This window comes from Oryctolagus cuniculus, chromosome 17 (assembly GCF_964237555.1).
Source record: "Oryctolagus cuniculus chromosome 17, mOryCun1.1, whole genome shotgun sequence".
Taxonomy (NCBI): Eukaryota; Metazoa; Chordata; class Mammalia; order Lagomorpha; family Leporidae; genus Oryctolagus; species Oryctolagus cuniculus.
Genome location: NC_091448.1, coordinates 44,850,632 through 44,870,023, shown reverse-complemented (window position 1 = coordinate 44,870,023; position 19,392 = coordinate 44,850,632). Strand labels below are relative to the sequence as shown.

The following is a 19,392-nucleotide window of genomic DNA, read 5'->3' as shown; positions in this document are numbered from 1 at the left end:
GGCTCCTGGCTTTGGATCAGCGCAACACGCCGGCCGTAGCGGCCATTTGGGGAGTGAACCAATGGAAAAGGAAGACCTTTCTCTAACTCTGTCAAAAAAAAAAAAAAAAAAAAGGTAAAGCCATTGCCTGCAGTGCCAGCATCCCATATGGGTGACAGTTCCAGTAACAGCTGTTCCAATTCTGATCCAGCTCCTGCTATGGCCTGGGAAAGCAGAAGATGGCCCAAGTCCTTGGGCTCCTGCACCCACCTGGGAGACCTAGAAGAAGGTCCTGGCTCCTGACTTCAGATCAGCTCAGCTCTGGCCATTGACAACCATCTGGAGGAGTGAACCAGCAGATGAAAGACACCTCTCTCTCTCTGCCTCTCTGTAACTCTGCCTTTCAAATAAATAAGTATATCTCTTTAAAAAATAAATAAGGGGGCCGGCTCTGTGGCATAGCGAGTGGGGCTACCGCCTGCAGTGCCAGCTTCCGACCCAGCTCTCTATTATGGCCAGGGAGGGCAGTGGAGATGGCCGAAGTCCTGAGGCCCCTGCACCCACGTGGAAGACCTGAGGGAGGCTCCTGGCTCCTGGCTTCAGATCTGGCCATTCCGGCCATCTGGGGAGTGGACCAGTGGATGGAGGACCTCTCTCTCTGCCTCTGCCTTTCAAATAAATAAATAAAAATATTTTAAAAATGAAATAAAATTAAATTAAAAATAAATAAAAAAGAATATTCCAGGTACTTATTCCTAAATTATTCCAGGTACTTATTTCTAAATAAGAGTGTCTTATTTAGGAACAGCAACAGTTAGCAACTGGCAGCAACAGTCTTTTTCTCATTCTGTAAGCTCAATGTCAGCACCATTATCTCACCAAAGTCAGCACCCCTACCTATTTTACTTCACTCACAAGTACACCATCTACATAATCATTTTTACATCCCCTGCATCTAAAATAAAGCTTCCCAAAATAAAAAGTTTTCCCCAAGTATGTTACATATCTCTGGAAAAGAGAACAAAGAATGAAACATAGTTCAAAATAAAAATCTTACTTAGTGAAGTAAGTAAGAATCTTACTTAGTGAAATAAGCCAGTTCCAAAGGGAAAAATACCATATTTTCTCCCAGATCTGTGAGAACTAATAGAGTACCTAAAACTAAATCTGTAGAAGTGAAACTGACACTTCAAGAAGGGATGACTTGGGGCTGGCACAGTGGGTTAAGCCCTGACCTGCAATGCTGGCAACTCATATGGGCGCCAGTTCAAGACCCAGTTGCTCCAATTCCCATCCAGCTCTCTGCTATGGCCTGGGAAAGCAGTGGCAGTTGGCCCAAGTCCTTGGGCCCCTGTACCCACGTGGGAAACCTGGAAGAAGCTCCTGGCTCCTGCTTTGGATTGGCGCAGTCCTGGCCGTTGCAGCCAATTGGGGAGTGAACCATTGTATGGAAGACCTCTCTCTCTTTGTGTAACTCTGACTTTCAAATAAATAAATAAATCTTTAGAGAGAGAGAGAGAGAGAGAGAGAGAGAGAGAATGGATGACTTGAGCTGCCCTTGTCTTGACTGTCAAAGAACAGTTTCGTTTTTTTTTTTTTTCATACTATTTGTTGAACTCTTTCCTTAACATAAAGTTAATCATATATGTATAAAGTCAACTGAGGATGGATCTCGGTAAAAAATAAGAGTGGGAATAAAAGAGGGAGTAAGAAGTTTGCAGCTGTAAAACTGTATAGTTCTGCACACATTCCTACAGACTTACTTCTAAGGGTACAATTTAAATACTTGTCATGAGACACCCAAATCCCATTAAGCTGGGTGGTAACAATACTATCTTAAGTGTTAAAGTGTTCATATTAAGTGTTTAAAGTGAACATATAGATAGGATTAAGTGTTAAAGTGAGCATAAAAATAGGATCAAGTGTCTGGTAATAATAGAATTAAAAAGGAAAGAATGTTCCAACATGGGAAGCAGTCCACACAGCAGACTCGTAGAATGACAATCGCTTTAACTAATAGTCTGATCTCAGAATCAGCCCTTAAGGCTTCCTGGTCTAAGAGCATTTCAGGCATGGAAGGCCAAGACACTGTGGCAAAAAATGTTCTACATGAAGCATCTCTATGAGTGAGACTCCAGCACAAAGAAGTGGTCATCAAAGAATGATGTACTTTTCTTTAAAGGGAGCGGAGAATTTCCACTTTGCTTATGGTCTTATCTAAATACTGACAGAGTTTGTGGATTCAAAAGGCTTCCATAGCCTAGTTAGTTCATGTCAAGAGCCTCAGGTAGTCACTGACATCATAATAAGAGTGTTAATTGTTAACAACAGGAGTCACTGTGTACTAACTCCCCATACAGGACCTCTGTCCTCAGTGAGTTGTATTATGAAAGCTAACTGTAAAACTAGTTCTCAAACAGTTTGTGTGTGTGTGTATATGCAAACTGCTCAAATCTTTAATTAGTACAGAGTTGGTCTTCTGTGTACAAAGTTAATTTAAAATGAATCTTAATAGAGAATGGGCCTGGGAAGGAGAGAGGGAGGAGAAAGAGGGGTAGAAATGCAGGTGGGAAGGCAGGTATGGTGGGAGGAATAATTATATTCCTGAAGTTGTACTTAGGAAATTTGTATTTCTTAAAAAATAAAAGGAAACAAAGAAAGAACAAAAGAAAAAAGAATCTCATGACTTCATAATCTATTATATGAATATAAGTGAAGAAAGACTAAAAGAATGAAAAATAATCCCCAAAGTTTCTAACTTGGAGACTTCAAAAAGGTTACTAACAAAAACATGTCTTATAAAAAAAAAACTTGTACACAATGTTCATAGTATTTTATTCACAGTAACCAAAAACTGGAAATGATTCAATATCAAGTAACAGGTGACTAGATAAACAAATTGTGGTATACCCAAACACTGGACTATCATTAAGCAATAAAAAGAAATAAACTAGTGATATATGCAACAACATGCATAAATATAGATATTATGCCAAGAAAAAGAAGCCAGGCATAAAAATACACACTGTATAATTCCATGTTCATAAACTCGAGAAAAAAATCTCATTTATATTAATAGAAATCCTATCAGTGGTAGCATGGGAATTAACAGAGGGGATAAACTGATTACAAAGTAGTTTAGGGAATTTTGCAAGAAACCTAAGTGTTCTGTATTGTCATTAAGGTGATCAGTACAGCCATTTACCTGTATATTAAAAATGTATGAGTTGACTATAAGTAAATTGTACCACAGTAACATTAATTTTGTAAAAATCCTTTTACTAACACTGAAATAGGTAGGTAAATAAGGGTCATCTTCTGCAGAAGGAAATGAATAAGATGAGTTCAATTTAGATGTGCTTAACATCATAGATATCTCAACTAGGTCTGGGTATAAAGGATGGGATAGGGGAGGGGGGGGAAGAAATAGAAAGCATTGATAGCTATCTACAGTTAGGGGCATCAGAAAGAACCACCAGTAGGCCGGCGCCACGGCTCACTAGGCTACTCCTCCGCCTTGCGGCGCTAGCACACCAGGTTCTAGTCCCAGTCGGGGTGCCGGATTCTGTCCCGGTTGCCCCTCTTCCAGGCCAGCTCTCTGCTGTGGCCAGGGAGTGCAGTGGAGGATGGCCCAAGTCCTTGGGCCCTGCACCCCATGGGAGACCAGGATAAGTACCTGGCTCCTGCCATCGGATCAGCGCAGTGCGCCGGCCGCAGCGGCCATTGGAGGGTGAACCAACGGCAAAGGAAGACCTTTCTCTCCGTCTCTCTCTCTCACTGTCCACTCTGCCTGTCAAAAAATAAAAAATAAAATAAATTTAAAAAAAAAAGAACCACCAGTAAAACAAATACTTTAAAGAAGAAGGAAATGATAATGGCAAGTATTACAAGGAAGCAGAGGACATAAAGAACTACAAATGGGTGGGTGTTCAGCACAGAGGTTATATACCCAATTGGGATACTCATATCACCATATGGGAGTGCTGGGTTCAAGTCTCTGCTCCACTTCCAATTCCAGCTTCCTGCTAATACTCATTCTGGGAGACAGAAGGTGCTGGCTCAAGTACTCTCTGTCACCCAACTGGGAGACCTGGATGGCTTCAGCCTGGCCCAGCCTCAGCTGTGGTGGGCAGATGGGGAATGAATCAACAGATGGTTAATAGCTCACTCATACAGGTGTGAGTTCAAGTCCCAACTGCTTGGCTTCCGATCCAGCTCTCTGCTATGGCCTGGGAAAACAGTAGAAGATGGCCTAAGTCCTTGAGCCCCTGCACCTACATGGGAGACCTAGAAGAAGCTCTTGGCTCCCGGCTTCAGATTGGCCAAGCTCCAGTCATTGCAGCAATTTAGGGAGTGAAGCAGCGGATGGAAGACCTCTCTCTCTCTGCCTCTGCTTCTCTGTAACTCTGCCTTTCAAATAAATAAATACATCTTTTAAATTTTTAAACTAAAAATAGAGGGTGGCATCATAACACAGCAGATTAAGGTGCCATTTAAGATGCCAACAGCCCATATCAGAGTATCAGTTTAAGTATGGATTAATCTGCTTCCAATCCAGCTTCCTGCTAATGTATCCTGGAAAGCAGCAGATTCAAGTACTTGGGTCCCTGCCATCCAAGTGGGAGACTCGAATGGACTTCCAGGTTTCTGGCTTCAGCCTGGCCCAATCCTGTAGTTGAGGGTACTTGGGTAGTGAACCAACAGATGGAATATCTTTCACTTCCTCTTTCTGTGTTTGCACGAGCGCATACATGGTATATCTGTGTGTGTCACTGTGCCTTTCAAGTATATAAAAATAAACATTTAAAAATTAAAATAAATATGTATTTGCTTTTTTTTTTCTTTTTTTGACAGGCAGAGTGGACAGTGAAAGAGAGAGACAGAGAGAAAGATCTTCCTTTTTGCCATTGGTTCACCCTCCAATGGCCGCCGCAGCCGGCGCGCGGCGGCCAGAGCACTGCGCTGATCCGATGGCAGGAGCCAGGTACTTATCCTGGTCTCCCATGGGGTGCAGGGCCCAAGCACTTGGGCCATCCTCCACTGTACTCCTGGGCCACAGCAGAGAGCTGGCCTGGAAGAGGGGCAACTGGGACAGAATCCGGCGCCCCGACCGGGACTAGAACCCGGTGTGCCGGCGCCACAAGACGGAGGATTAGCCTAGTGAGCCACAGCGCCGGCTACGTATTTGCTTTTTAAAAAGTTATTTATTTGGAAGTCAGAGTGACAGAGAGAGAGGGAGAGACAAAGAGAGATCTTCCATCTGCATGTTCACTTAAATGGCCACAAAAGCTGGGACTGTGCCAGGTCAAAGCCAGGAACCCAGAGCTTCTTCCAGGTCTCCCATATTGGTGCAAGGGCCCAAGAACTTTCTTGGGCCTTGCTTTCCCTGGACATCAGCAGGGAGCTGGATCAGAAGTAGAGCAGCCAGGACATGAACTAGCACCCATGTAAGATGACAGAGTTGGATGCTTTTACCCACTATACCACAGTGCTGGCTCCCAAAATAAATATGTATCTTACAACATCTGCCACACCAATGAGCTAAAGTGCTGCCTGCAATGCCAGCATCCCATATCAGAGCACCAATTTAAGTCCTGGGCTGCTCTGAGTCCTAACTCCCTGTTAATGTGCCTGAGAGGACAACAGATGATGGTCCAAGTTCTTGGGCCCCTGTCACCCAGGGATGGAGTGCCCGGCTCCTTGCTCCAGTCCTGGCTGCTGCAGTCATTTGGGGAGGGAAACTGCAGGTGGAAGATCTGTTTCTGTCTGTCGCTCTTCCTTTCAAATAAATAAATAAATCTTTAAAAAATGGCATACAATAAATGATGATACTACTAAAATTCTTACCATGAATTTCAAAATAATTCACTTTTTATTTTTAGGATCTATTTATTTAGTTGAAAATTAGACTTACAAATAGAGAGGGAAAGACAGAAAGAGGTCTTCCATCCACTGGTTCACTCCCCAGATAGCCACAATGGCCAGCACAAGGCCAGGCCAAAGCCAGAAGCTTTACCCAGGTCTCCTATGTGGGTGGCAGGGGCCCAGATACTTGGGCCATCTACTTCTGCTTTTCCAGCCCATTAGCAAGGAGCCAGATCAGAAGTGGAGCAGCCAGATCAGAACCGGCACCCATATGGGATGCTGGCATCATGGGCAGTGGCTTTATGTGCTATACCACAACACGGGTCCCTCATTTCTTTTTCTTTTTCTTTTTTTTCTTTTAAAGGTGAGCTCACTTTTTTTAATTTGAAGGGCAGAAAAAAAGACAGAGAAGGAAGAAGCCCATTCGATAATCACTCCCTAAATGCCCACAAAGGCTAGGGCTGGGTCAGGCTTCCAACATGGGTAGCAGGGACCCAATTACTTGAGACATCACTGTCACCTCCTAGGTTCAGCATGAGCACAAAGCTGGAGTCAAAAGCTGAGCTGGGTAATGATTCCAGGCATTTTGATATGGGATACAGGTGTCTGAACCATTAAGCTGAAAGACCAATCCAACAAAATTCAATTCTAAATAAAGGGGCTAATGCTGTAGCATAGCAGATTAAGCGATTTGGGATGCTGTCTGGGATGCCCACATCCCACATGAGAGTGGCTGAAGGGGCAGGTGCTGTGGTGTAAAGCAGGGTAACCAGCATCCCATATGGGCGCCAGTTCTAGTCCCAGCTGCTCCTCTTCCAATCCAGTTCTCTTCTATGGCCTGGAAAAGCAATGGGAGATGGCCCAAGCGTTTGGACCCCTGCACCCACGTAGGAGACCCAGAGGAAGCTCCTGGTTCCTGACTCCTCAGATCACATCAGCTTTAGCTGCTGCAGCCATTTGGAGAATGAACCAGCAGATGGAAGATTTTCCTTGCTGTCTCTCCCTCTCACTGTCTGTAACTCTACCTCTCAAATAAATAAAGAAAAATCTTTAAAAAAAAAAAAAAAAAAGAGAGAGAGAGAAAGAGAGCGACTTCCTGGAATTGAGTTCCACCTCCTCTTCCAGTCCAGCTTCCTGCTAATGTGCATCCTGGGAGGCAGCAGGTGATGGTTCAAGTATTTGGGTCCCTACCATCCATGTAGGAGACCCAGATGCAGTTCCTGACTCCTGGCTTCAGCCTGGCACAGCCTCGGCTGTTCCAGGCATTTGGGGACTCAACCAGAAAACAGAAGATCTCAATCTCTCTGTCTCAATTTCACTCTCTCTCTCGTTCTGCTTTTCAAATAAAATAAATACTTTTTAAATATATAATTTTTTAAAGCATTAAATAAGCTACAACTCAACATATGACAAATATTTCCAATGGCTGCAATATTCCAGTTCTCTTCTTCTTTAGGGCACATGATAGAACAACAACAGTTCCTTGCCCTCTGTGAAATCTCTTAAAGCCATATGACTTGCTTTCACTGATGAATATATCCTTTTGCTTACTTTGAGTTAGCCTGAAATTCCATTAACTTTTTTACCCAAATATTTCTCAAATGCATCATGTCAAGTATACTCCTTAATCAGATTGCTCTAATAGTATCCTAATCAATTTCCCTATAAATAATTTCTGCCCATCTATTCTCTATAATACGTCCAGTGGAATCTTTTTAAGACACAAATCTATTCATATCACACTCTTATTTTTATATGACTTTCACATCAACAAGAAGTACTATAAAATGGTCCTTCAAGAATTATCTCTATCTGTAAGAGATACTAGAAATGTTCTATATCTTGTTTAGAGCAACAGTTTAGACGGGAGTAGGGAATGTCAGGCCTGCAAGCCATAAAAAGACTGTGAAATCATTTGGTCTAGCCCTGCCATGGCAATCACAAGGGGATTCAAAATGCAGTAAGTCAGTCAGTTAGACAGAGAGAGGAAGGGAAAGACAAAGTTAAAGAGAGATTTTCCATCCACTGGTTCGCTCCCCAGATGGCTGCCAATGGCCAGGGCTGGTCCAGGCCAAAACCAGAAGCCAGGAGCTTCATCCAGGACTCCCACATGGGTGGCAGGGAACCAAACACTTAACCTATGTTCCATTATTGTTCCCAGTCACTAGCACATACTGCTGGATTGGAAGTGGAGCAGCCAGGACATGAACCAGTGCCCATATGAGACGCCAGTGTAACAGGCTGTGGTTTTACTCAGTATGCCACAATGCAGTCCCTAGCAGGCTCTTTTTCAAGTTGATAATTCTTTATGACCCACAAATGCTATAAATATCCAAATGGCCCTTTGTAGAAAAAAGGTTCACCATCCCCGGTTTAGAATGCAACGCTCAAAACAAACATACAATAAATAACGTGTATGACTGCTGAATTTTATTTTGATACAAAAGCTACCTAATTTACTAAACTGATGACTTTTAAATTTTTGTTTATGTTTTTAAAATTTATTTTAAAGGCAGAAAAAAAAGGGAAACAGAGACAGAGATCTTCCATTCACTGGCTCAATTGTCAAATGCCTGTAACAGCAGGGGTTGGATGAGGCTGAGTCAGGAGACAAGCCTAGTGTCCTGTGTGGATGGCAGAAACCCATAGATCAGCACTTAGATGATCACCTGCTGCCACCTAGGGCACACATTAGCTGGAAGCAGAACTGGACTCTAATCCAGGCACATGATATGGGGCTGCTGTTATTCCAAGCAGCATCTTAACCATCGCACCATATACCTGTCCCCAAACTGGTAGCCTTTTTTATATATATTTTTGGTCCATCCCTTTTCCTTAGTGTTTTGTTTTTGTTTTGTTTTGTTTTGTTTTTAGGGAGGGAAAAAGAGAGAGAGAGCACGCACACTCTTCCATCCCCTGGTTCACTCCTGAAGTACCCACAACAGCCATGGAGGCTACACTAGACTGAAGCCAGAAGCCTAGAACTCCATCAGGGTCTCCAATGTGGGTGGCAGGAGCCCAAGAATTTGAGTCAACATGTGTGCATCAGCAGGAAGCCAGAGTCAGAAGCTGACTGGGGATTCAAACCCAGGTATTCTGTTATTAGATGCAAGTGTCCCAAGCAGTGTCTTAAACCACAGTACCAAAAACCCACGAGCCCCAAAACTTTACATTCAAATTCCATCATCCACTATTTTGACTTGATGTCATAAGACATACCACCAGGCCGGCGCCACAGCTCACTAGGCTAATCCTCTGCCTAGCAGCGCTGGCACACCGGGTTCTAGTCCCGGTCGGGGCGCCAGATTCTATCCCGGTTGCCCCTCTTCCAGGCCAGCTCTCTGCTGTGGCCAGGGAGTGCAGTGGAGGATGGCCCAAGTGCTTGGGCCCTGCACCCCATGGGAGACCAGGAAAAGCACCTGGCTCCTGGCTCCTGCCATTGGATCAGCGCGGTGCGCCAGCCTCAGCGCGCCGGCCGCGGCGGCCATTGGAGGGTGAACCAACGGCAAAAGGAAGACCTTTCTCTCTGTCTCTCTCTCTCTCACTGTCCACTCTGCCTGTCAAAAATAAAAAAATAAAAAAAAATAAAAAAAAGACATACCACCAAATCACAAATTATAACTATGTATCTCAAAAACATATTAAATTTAAATCGATTTCCACTTTTAGTATAAATAAACTGGACTAATGACTGTACTTGAATAGGATTTAAAAAAGAACACTTTTCAAGAAATAATGGTCAGTCTCATACCACAGTGCCACCAAATAAAATACAGTAAAATAGTAAGTACTAAAACCAGGGACACTGGGGCTAATGCTGTGGCAACAGTGGGTTAAAGCCCGGGCCTCCAATGCAGGCATACCACAAGGGCGCAGGTTAGAGTCTCAGCTGCTCCACTTCTGAACCAGCTCCCTGCTAATGTGTCTGGGAAAGCGGCTGAGGATGGCCCAAGTGTTTAGGCCCCTGTACCCACGTGGGAGATCCAAAGACGCTCCTGGCTCCTGGCTTTGGCCTGGCCCAGCCCTGGTCACTGTGGCCATTTGGGAAGCTCTCTCTCTGTAACTCTGCCTTTCAAATAAATAAAATGAATCTTAAAAAAAAATCTGGGATACCATTTCATTGAATTTCCATATTCGAAAATTATGTTAAAACAGAGAATGGTGGTATAATTTAATGTACTGTCAAAAAAAAGTTGGACAAATTTTATATCGTACTTATTTTCACAAACATTTCACACCTCAACAATAGAACCATTTATTGTTAATGACTAGATTTATCACCTCAAAGGCAGTTGTAAGGGGCTAGCACTGCTTCCAACACATGCAACCTATATCAGACACATGCATCCTATACTGGATGCCCAGCTGGAGTCCTGGCACTTCAGCTTCCAATCCAGTTTCTTATTAATGGATCCTGGGAGGCAGCAGATGATGGCTACAATGTTTGAGACCCTGCCACCCATGTGGGAGATTCAGATGGAATTCTAGGCTACTGTCTTCGGCCTGGCCCAGCTCTGGCTGTTGCAGACATTTAGGAAATAAACTAGTAAATAGAAGATAGATTCTCTCTCCGCCACCCCCCCCCATCACTCTACCTTTCAAGTAGGTGAAAATAAATAAACATTAAAAATACATTTTAAATGTTTGCTCTTGAGGGGCCCAACGCCGTGGCTCACTTGGTTAATCCTCTGCCTGTGGCGCCGGCATCCCATATAGGCGCCGGGTTCTAGTCTCAGTTGCTCCTCTTTCAGTCCAACTCTCTGCTGTGGCCTGGGGGGCAGTGGAGGATGGCGGAGGAGCTTGGGCCCTGCACCTGCATGGGAGACCAGGAAGATCTGGCTCCTGGCTTTGGATCAGCGCAGCAACGGCTGTAGCAGCCACTTGGGGGGTGAACCAACGGAAGGAAGACCTTTCTCTCTCTCTCATTGTCTATAACTCTACCTGTCAAATAAAAAAAAATAAAAAAAATAAAAAAAGTTTGCTCTTCAAAAAGTTCACTGAGGGGCGAACATTTGGCCTAGCAGTTAAGATTTGTGGGTATCTGGGGAATAAACCAGCAGATGAAAGCTCTCTCTCTAGCTGTTCTTTGACTTCCAATTAGCTTTTTATTTAAGTTAATGGAAAATCTGTAACAAAAAAACACATCAGGGGCCAGCACTGTGGCACAGCGGGTAAAGCCACTGCCTGTAGTTCTGGCATCCCTTCTGGGCACCAGTTCAAGTCCCTGCTGCTCCACTTCTGATCCAGCTCTCTGCTATGGCCTAGGAAAGCAGTAGAAGATGGCCCAAGTGCTTGAGCCCCTGCACCCATGGGGGAGACCAGGAAGAAGCTCCTGGCTCCTGTCTTCAGATCGGCGCAACTCCAGCCGCTGCGGCCATCTGGGGAGTGAACCAGTGGATAAAGACCTCTCTCTCTCTCTCTCTCTGCCTCTGCCTCTCTGTAACTCTGCCTTTGAAACAAATAAATACATCTTTAAAAAAAAATCATGGATTTCAAAATAGTTTTGCACAAAAATTATCCTTTTAAATCCATTCTTCCATAAACATTATGAAGTACTCTCATATAAGACTAAATTAACCAGATGTTTTTTAAAAAACCTAGTTGTTTAGGTGGGGCCAGAACACTGACATAAAGCTGCCACCTGTGGTGGCAAGCATTCCATATGGGTGCTGGTTCAGGTTCAGGCTGCTCCATTTCCAATCCAGTTCCCTGCCGGTATGCCTGGGAAGGCAGTGCACCAAAGTGGGAGACCCAGAAGAAGCTCCTGGCTTCGGATTGGCCCAACTCTGGCTTTTTTAGCCATTTTGGGAGTGAACCAGAAGATGGAAGATCTCTCTCTCTTTTCAAATAAAATAAATAAATCTTTATCAAAAAATCTAGTTGTTTAGAGTAGATAGTATAATATCTTGGGAAACTAATTCTCTAACAAAGTAAAGTTTTTAAAGAAAAACACATTACCTATATTTTTAAAATATGCATTTCTTTTTTTTCTTTTCTTTTTCTTTTCTTTTCTTTTTTTTTTTTTTTTTTTGACAGGCAGAGTGGACAGTGAGAGAGAGAAACAGAGAGAAAGGTTTTCCTTTTGCCGTTGGTTCACCCCACAATGGCCACTGCGGCCGGCGCATCGCGCTGATCTGAAGCCAGGAGCCAAGTGCTTCTTCCTGGTCTCCCATGCGGGTGCAGGGCCCAAGGACCTGGGCCATCCTCCACTGCACTCCCAGGCCACAGCAGAGAGCTGGACTGGAAGAGGAGCAACTGGGACAGAATCTGGAGCCCCGACCGGGACTAGAACCTGGTGTGCCGGCGCCGCAGGCAGAGGATTAGCCTATTGAGCTGCGGTGCAGGCCGAAATATGCATTTCAAATGTAATAAAAGTAAAGTTCCTTGACTTCTTTTCCTTTTCTTTTTAAATTTTATTTTTTTAAAGATGTATTTATTTATTTGAGAGATAGAGTTACAGACAGTGAGAGGGAGAGACAAAGAGAAAGGTCTTCCTTCCTCTGGTTCACTCCCCAAATGGCCACAACAGCCGGAGCTGCGCCAATCGAAAGCCAGTTTCTTCCAGGTCTCGTGGGTGCAGGGGCCCAAGGCTTTGGGCCATCTTCTACTGCTTTCCCAGGCCACAATAGAGAGCTAGACCGGAAGAGGAGCAGCTGGGACGAGAAACAGTGCCCATATGGGATGCTGGAGCCACAGGTGGAGGATTAACCTCCTGCAAGGATTACCCAGCCTCAAGTCCTTGATTTCTATTTAAGGTACTTAAAGTATACAACCTCCAACCAGGTCTATTCATGCTGATAAAAAAAAAAAAAGTTCCATAAATCATACTTGCCCCTGTATATAAGCACAAAATCTAATCTAATTCCAATATTAAACTATTAAATGGAAAAAGTACCATTATTTGGCTGATTATTAAATAATAAACAACATCTACTTCATATGTATTCAATCAGAGGAAGAAAAACTCCACTTATAGGAATACTCCATTATTCACAGGTTTCATTTAACATTTTATCACAGCAATAAACTCTTGTGAAGTTATTTTAATATGTCAAATTATCTGATACATATAACAAAAACATAACACATATATCAATATTTTTACTTTCCCCTAAAACATTATTCTTTAATGTAGAAGCTATGTCCAAAAAGTTTATTATATACTAATAAGTACAACTGGTTCAAAGTGATATGTAAACAAAGAAATATTTTAACTCTGCATTTCCTATTGCTAACTATCAAGTTTCTCTATGACAGGGCATTTGTTCTCAAAGTAGAACTTCACATCTTTTCTTTCCTACATTCCTTTTAAAGCTTTAGAGTAATATTTTATAGAATTGAACATTCATACATAAAACACAAAAATACTTTCTCACTACATAAACTGAACATAAAAAGATCTTTTAATTATGTCTTTTTCAAATTATTTATTTTCTAGAGAAAATAAATGGAAAATGTTTGTGAAAATAAAATAGAAAAAATGGAAAAACTGGCACTAACAATGATATGTCAAAATAAAGAATCTAAAAGTAGGCATATTTTATTGCCCCTCTGGGACTCAGAACATCTGAATTCTAAAAAACAAAACAACTGAAATATGATATTCCTAGTATGTGACAACCTTATAAAACATCAGGTTCAGGTCAGCATTGTAGTATAGAAGGTTAACCCTCTACCTGCAGTGTCAGCATCCCATGTGGGTGCTGGTTTGAGTCCCAGCTGCTTCACTTCCAATCCAGCTCCCTGCTGATGCACCTGCAAAGCAGCAAAGGATAGCTCAAGTACTTGGGCTTCCACACCCACGTGGGAGACTTGGAGGAGGCTCCTGGCTCCTGGCTCTGACCTGACCCAGCCCCAAGTGTGGTGGTCATTGGGGAGCGAACCAGTGGATGAAAGATCTCGCCCTCTGTCTCTCTCCATCTCTCCATGTCTCTGCCTTTCAAATAAATAAATCTTTAAAAAAAAATCAAGATCATCATCCACATTTGTAATAAACACTAGCCAGGGGTCAGTATTGTGGCACACTGGGTTAAGCCACTGCCTGCTACACTAGCATCCCATATAAGTGCCAGTTCAAGTCCTGTTCCACTTCTTATCTAGTTTCCTGCTAATTTGCCTGGGAAAGCATCAGAAGATGGCCTAAGGGCTTAGGCCCCTCCTACCCATCTAGGAAACCCAGAGGGAGTTCCAGGCTCCTGGCTTCAGTATGGACCAGCCTCAATCATTATGGCCATTTGGGGAATGAACCAGTGGATGGAAAATTCTGTCTCTCCCTGTCTGTAACTTTGCCTTTCAAATAAATAAATAAACCTAAACAACAACAACAACAACAAAAACATAGGAGCAGGCCTTGTGGCATAGTGGGTAAAGACATTGCCTGAGAGGCCGGCATCACATGTAGGGGCCAGTTTGTGTGCCAGCTGCTCCACTTCTGATATAGCTCCTTGATAATGTGCCTGGGAAAGCAGCAGAGGGTGGACTAGGTACTTGGGCCCCTGCACCCACATGGCAGAACCAGATGAAGCTCTTGCCTTCTGGCTTCAGCTTGGCCCAGCACCAGCTGTCGCAGCCATTTGGGAAGTGAACCAGTGGACAGAAGATATTTCTCTCTGTCTCTCCCTCTCTCTGTAACTCTGCCTTTCAAATAGATAAATAACTCTACTTCTCAAATAAATAAGAGTTACATTAGTGAGGAGAGGTAGAGAGAGAGAGAGAGGTCTTCCATCCAATGGTTCACTCTCCAGTTGACCGCAACAGGCGGAGCTGCGCAGGTCCAAAGATCCAAAGCCAGGAGCCAGGAGCTTCTTCCGGGTCTCCCACATGGGTGCAGGGGCCCAAGGACTTGGGCCATCTTCTGCTGCTTTCCCAGGCCATAGCAGAGGGCTGGATCAGAAGTGGAGCAGCTGGGTCTCGAACTGGCGCCCATATGGGATGCCGGTGCTTCAGGCCAGGCATTAACCCCGGCGCCAGCCCCATAAATAAAATCTCAAAAAAAAAAGTTCTGTAATTCATGAAAAGTGTACTCACACATAGGGTGTGACACTTGATATATGAAAACACATGTTCCCCAATAAAAAGCCTCAGAAGTCACCATCATTCCCAAAATTGTTGGTCCTCTGCCCAGGATTCTTTTAGACAAAATGCTTAGGATCTTCTAAGCGCTAAGGCTAGGAAAGGTAAATAACTCCAATCAAACTACCAAATGGACTAGAGACAAGATTCAGGAAAAAGTGAAGGCTGAGCTACTGAAGGCAAAAGGAAAAAATAAAAAGCAGCATACTTCAGAAACATGAGATCAGAAGTAAAGGGATAAGGCAGAAACAGAATTTCCAAAAAAAGTTAACTAGGTACCTGGAATACATAAAAATGTTTCCAAAATAATGCTTTCCATTTACTTATGTACCACATTCAGACATCTCCTATTATTTAACTGGTATTGTGACTCACTAAATTGAATTCACAAGTCATTGAAAGCACTGGCTTAGAAGAATTTACAATCATAAGGAAGCTCCTTCTTTTCTATGAATATCTACCTATTCAGGAGGTGGAAGAATTAAGAAGGCAGAATTAATTCCTCCACAGCAGGGACAGTATCTTAGTGGCACATAATAAGCAAAATTTGTGAATTAATACACTTTGGAACAAAAAGCACTTTTAAGATGAACACGTGTCAGGGTCAGCACTATGGCACAGCATATAAAGCCACAACCTGCAGTGCCAGCATCCCATATGGGCACTGATCTGCTGCTCCACTTCCCATCCAGCATCTCTTGATAGCCTGGGAAAGCGGTAGAAGATGGCCCAAGTCCTTGGGCCCGTGCACCCACGTGGGAGACCTGGAAGAAGATCCAGGACCCAAATCTGGCTGTTGCGGCAATCTGGGGAGTGAACCAGCAGAGAGAGGACCTCTATCTCTGCCTCTGTCTCTCTCTAACTTTGCCTTTCAAATTAATAAATAAACCTTAAAAAAAAAAATGGATACATGTCTACAAATGAAACAAATTAAAAGGCTTACAAGAACATGAGTGCTTTGGATACCTTCAAAGCCAGGGACAGTGAAGAGAGTTTCAAGAGGTAGACGTGTGATATCAAATTTTTCTTAAATGAACAAATGAAGTACCAAAGGAAATGGAAATTTCATTCCTACAACAGGCCTTATATACAGAAAGAAGAAGAAAACCTCTAAGAGACTAAAAATTCATATTAGTATCAGGTAATACATAGATAGCAAGTTAACTATCCTAAAATCCTAACCATGTCTCTGAAAAGTATGTCAGACTTCTAAAAGTGTAAATTCAACTTCAACTCAATAACCTAGTTATAGTTATATAAAGATGCCAGTTCGAGTCCCAGCTGCTCCACTTCCGATCCAACTCTCTGCTAATGTGCCTAGGAAAGCAGTGGTGCACAGCCCAAGCCCTTGGCCCCTGCATCAATGTGGGAGACCCAGAAGACGCTCTTGGCTCCTGGCTCTGGCCCAGCAAAGCCCAGTTGTTGCAGCCATTTGGGGAGTGAACCAGAGGAAGGAAGATCTGTCTCTCCTTCTCTCTGTGTAACTCTTTCAAATAAATAAATATTTTTAAATCAGATAAGTTATGCAACTAAAAAATTAAAGATACATTGGGAAGGGGCCAGTGTTGTGGTGTATAAGCCATCACCCATGATGCTGGCATCCCATGTGGACAACAGTTTGAGTTCCAGCTGCCCCATTTCTGATCTAGCCCTCTGTTAATGGCCTGGGAAAAGCAATGGAAGATGGTACAAGTGTTTGGGCCACTGCCACACATATGAGAGACCCAGATGAAGTTCCTGACTCCTGGCTTCAGCCTGGCCCAGCTCTGGCCATTGAGCCACCTGTGGAGTCAACCAGAGGATGGAAGATCTCTCTATATATCCCTCTCTCTCTCTGTAACTCTGCCTTTCAAATAAATAAATCTTTATAAATAAATATATATATATATATATATACACACACACACACACACACACACAGAGACAGAGACAGAGAGACAGACAGGTGGGCATTGTGATGCAATGGGTTAGGCTGCCACTTGGAATACCCAGGTCACATATCAGAGCACCAGTTGGAGTACCAGCTGCTCTACTTCTGATCCAGCTCTCTGCTAATACTCCTGGGAAGCAGCAGATGATGGCTCAAGTACTTGAGTTTCTGTCATCTACACGGAGACCTGGATGGATTCCCTGCCTCCTAGCTTCAGCCTGGCCTAACTCTGATAGGGAACAAAGGGATCCCAACTGGCAGCTAAACCACTAGGCCAAACATCTGCCTGTTCCCTGTCTCTGCAGTCATGTGAAGAGTGAACTAGTAGATGGAGGAGCTCTCTTGCTCACTCACTCTCTGTCACTCTGTTTCAAATAAATAAATCTTTCTTTTATGATATACTGGTAGTCAGGCATTATGGTACAGTGAGTTCGGCAGCCACCTGGAATACCAACATCCCACATCTGAGTACATGGGATTGAGTCCGCATTCACTTCCAATGCAGCTTCCTGCTAATACACCTGGCAGGTGAGGTGAGGACCCAAATACTTGGGTTCTTGCCACCCATGTGGGAGACCCAGCTGGCTCCTGGCTTTGGCCCAATCCAGCCTCAGCTGTTATGGACAATGGGAGAATAAACCAGCCAATGGAATCTTTCCCTGCTCCCCATCATTTGGTGTTCCATATATATACACACACACACACGGAAAAGGCAGACGTCTGGCCTAGTGGCTTAGCTACCAATTGGGATCCCTTTGTCATCTATCAGAGTGACTAGACTTGAGTTCTGGCTCTGCTCCAGATTCCAGCTTCCTACTGATGCACACCCTGGGAGGCAGCAGGCAATGGCTTCAGTAGTTGGGTCCCTACCACCCACATGGGATACCGGGATACATTCCTGGTTCTTAGTTCCTGGCTCTAGCCCTGGCCCTGGTCCAGTCTCAGCCCAACCCCCTTCCCAGCCACTGTGGGAACCACTGTGGGCATTTGGGGAGTGGACCAATGGATGAAATCTTTCTCTCTCTCGTAATAATAATATTAGTAGTAGCATTATACTAAGTACCAATTATTATTATTGGTGGCTGCAAACTAGAAAGTTTTATTCCATTCCATTATTTGGTAATTTTTTCTTAGAAACTAAACCTTGCATGTCATTCTAAATATTTAAGAAATTTGCCTACTCCTAAACTGTATAAAATATTTAATCAAATAATTTATCAAAAGGAAAAATTACGAACCAGTTTTGTAGCACAGCAGGTTAAGCCGCCGCCTCTGATGCAAGCATCCCATATGAAAGCTGGTTCCAGTCCCAGCTGTCCACTTCCAACCCAGCTGCCTGCTAATGTGTCTGGGAAAACTGTGCATGATAGCTCAAGTGCTTGGGCCCCTGCTACACACACAGGAGACCCAAGTAGAGTTCCAGGCTCCTGGCTTCAGCTTGGCTCAGCTCTGGCCCATGTGGCCATTTGAAGAGTGAACCAACAGATGAAGATCTTTTTCTCTGTCTCTCTGCCTTTCTCTCTCTCTCTTTTTTTTAAAAAAGATTTTATTTATTTATTTGAGAGGTAAAATTACAGAGAGAAGGAGAGACAAAGGTCATCCATGTACTGGTTCACTCCCCAGATGGCTGCAAAAGCCGCGGCTGGGTCGACCTGAAGCCAGGAGCTCCCCCCAGGTCTCCCAGAGGGGTGCAGAGGCCCAAGTTCTTGGGCCATCTTCTGCTTTCCCAGGCCACAGAAGAGAACTAGTTTGGAAGAAGAGCATCTGGGACTAGAAGTGACGCCCACAGGGGATGCTGGCACCACAGGTGGAAGCTTAGCCCTCTACACCACAGAGCCAGCCTCTCTCTGCCTTTCAAATATATATAAAAAATGTTTATTAGTAAAAACAACTACCCAGGACATAATTGACACTGGCATTTTTACCAGGTTGTATATCTATTATGCAAAGTACTTAGTAACCTATACTTCATTAACTTGCCAGATACTTATATTTTGAGAAATTCTCCTTTTATGGACCACTTAATTTTGTCATTAAGAATATACAGCCTTCACCGCGGCTCAATAGGCTAATCTTCCACCTTGCGGTACCGGCACACCAGGTTCTAGTCCCAGTCGGGGCGCCGGATTCTGTCCCAGTTGCCCCTCTTCCAGGCCAGCTCTCTGCTGTGGTCCAGGAGTGCAGTGGAGGATGGCCCAAGTGCTTGGACCCTGCACCCGCATGGGAGACCAGGAGAAGCACCTGGCTCCTGGCTTTGGATTAGCACGGTGGGCTGGCCACAGTGGTCATTGAGAGGTGAATCAATGGAAAAAGGAAGACCTTTCTCTCTGTCTCTCTCTCTCACTATCCACTCTGCCTGTCAAAAAAAAAAAAAAAAAAAAGATTTATTTACTTATTTTAATGGTAGAGTTACAGAGAGAGAGAGAGATATCTCCAACTGCTAGTTTACTCCCCAAATGGCTACAATAGCCAGGTCTGGGCCAGGCCCAGCCAGGAACTATAAACTCCATACAGGTCTCCCACACAGGCAGCAGGAGTACATGTAT

The 19,392-nt window shown here is 43.8% G+C and overlaps 1 protein-coding gene across 6 annotated transcripts in view; it reads right to left on the bottom strand.

Moving 5' to 3' along the window:
• Positions 1–19,392, bottom strand: part of TAOK1 (TAO kinase 1) — a 176,922-nt gene that overhangs the window by 151,783 nt on the left and 5,747 nt on the right. For 2 of the 6 annotated variants that reach the window (XM_051824587.2, XM_051824588.2), the window contains exon 2: positions 13,521–13,599. The exons of the other annotated variants lie outside the window; for them this stretch is intronic. The gene's annotated coding sequence lies outside the window, so the exon portion shown is untranslated. The remainder of the gene's footprint in view (positions 1–13,520; positions 13,600–19,392) is intronic. 6 annotated transcript variants of the gene reach the window in all.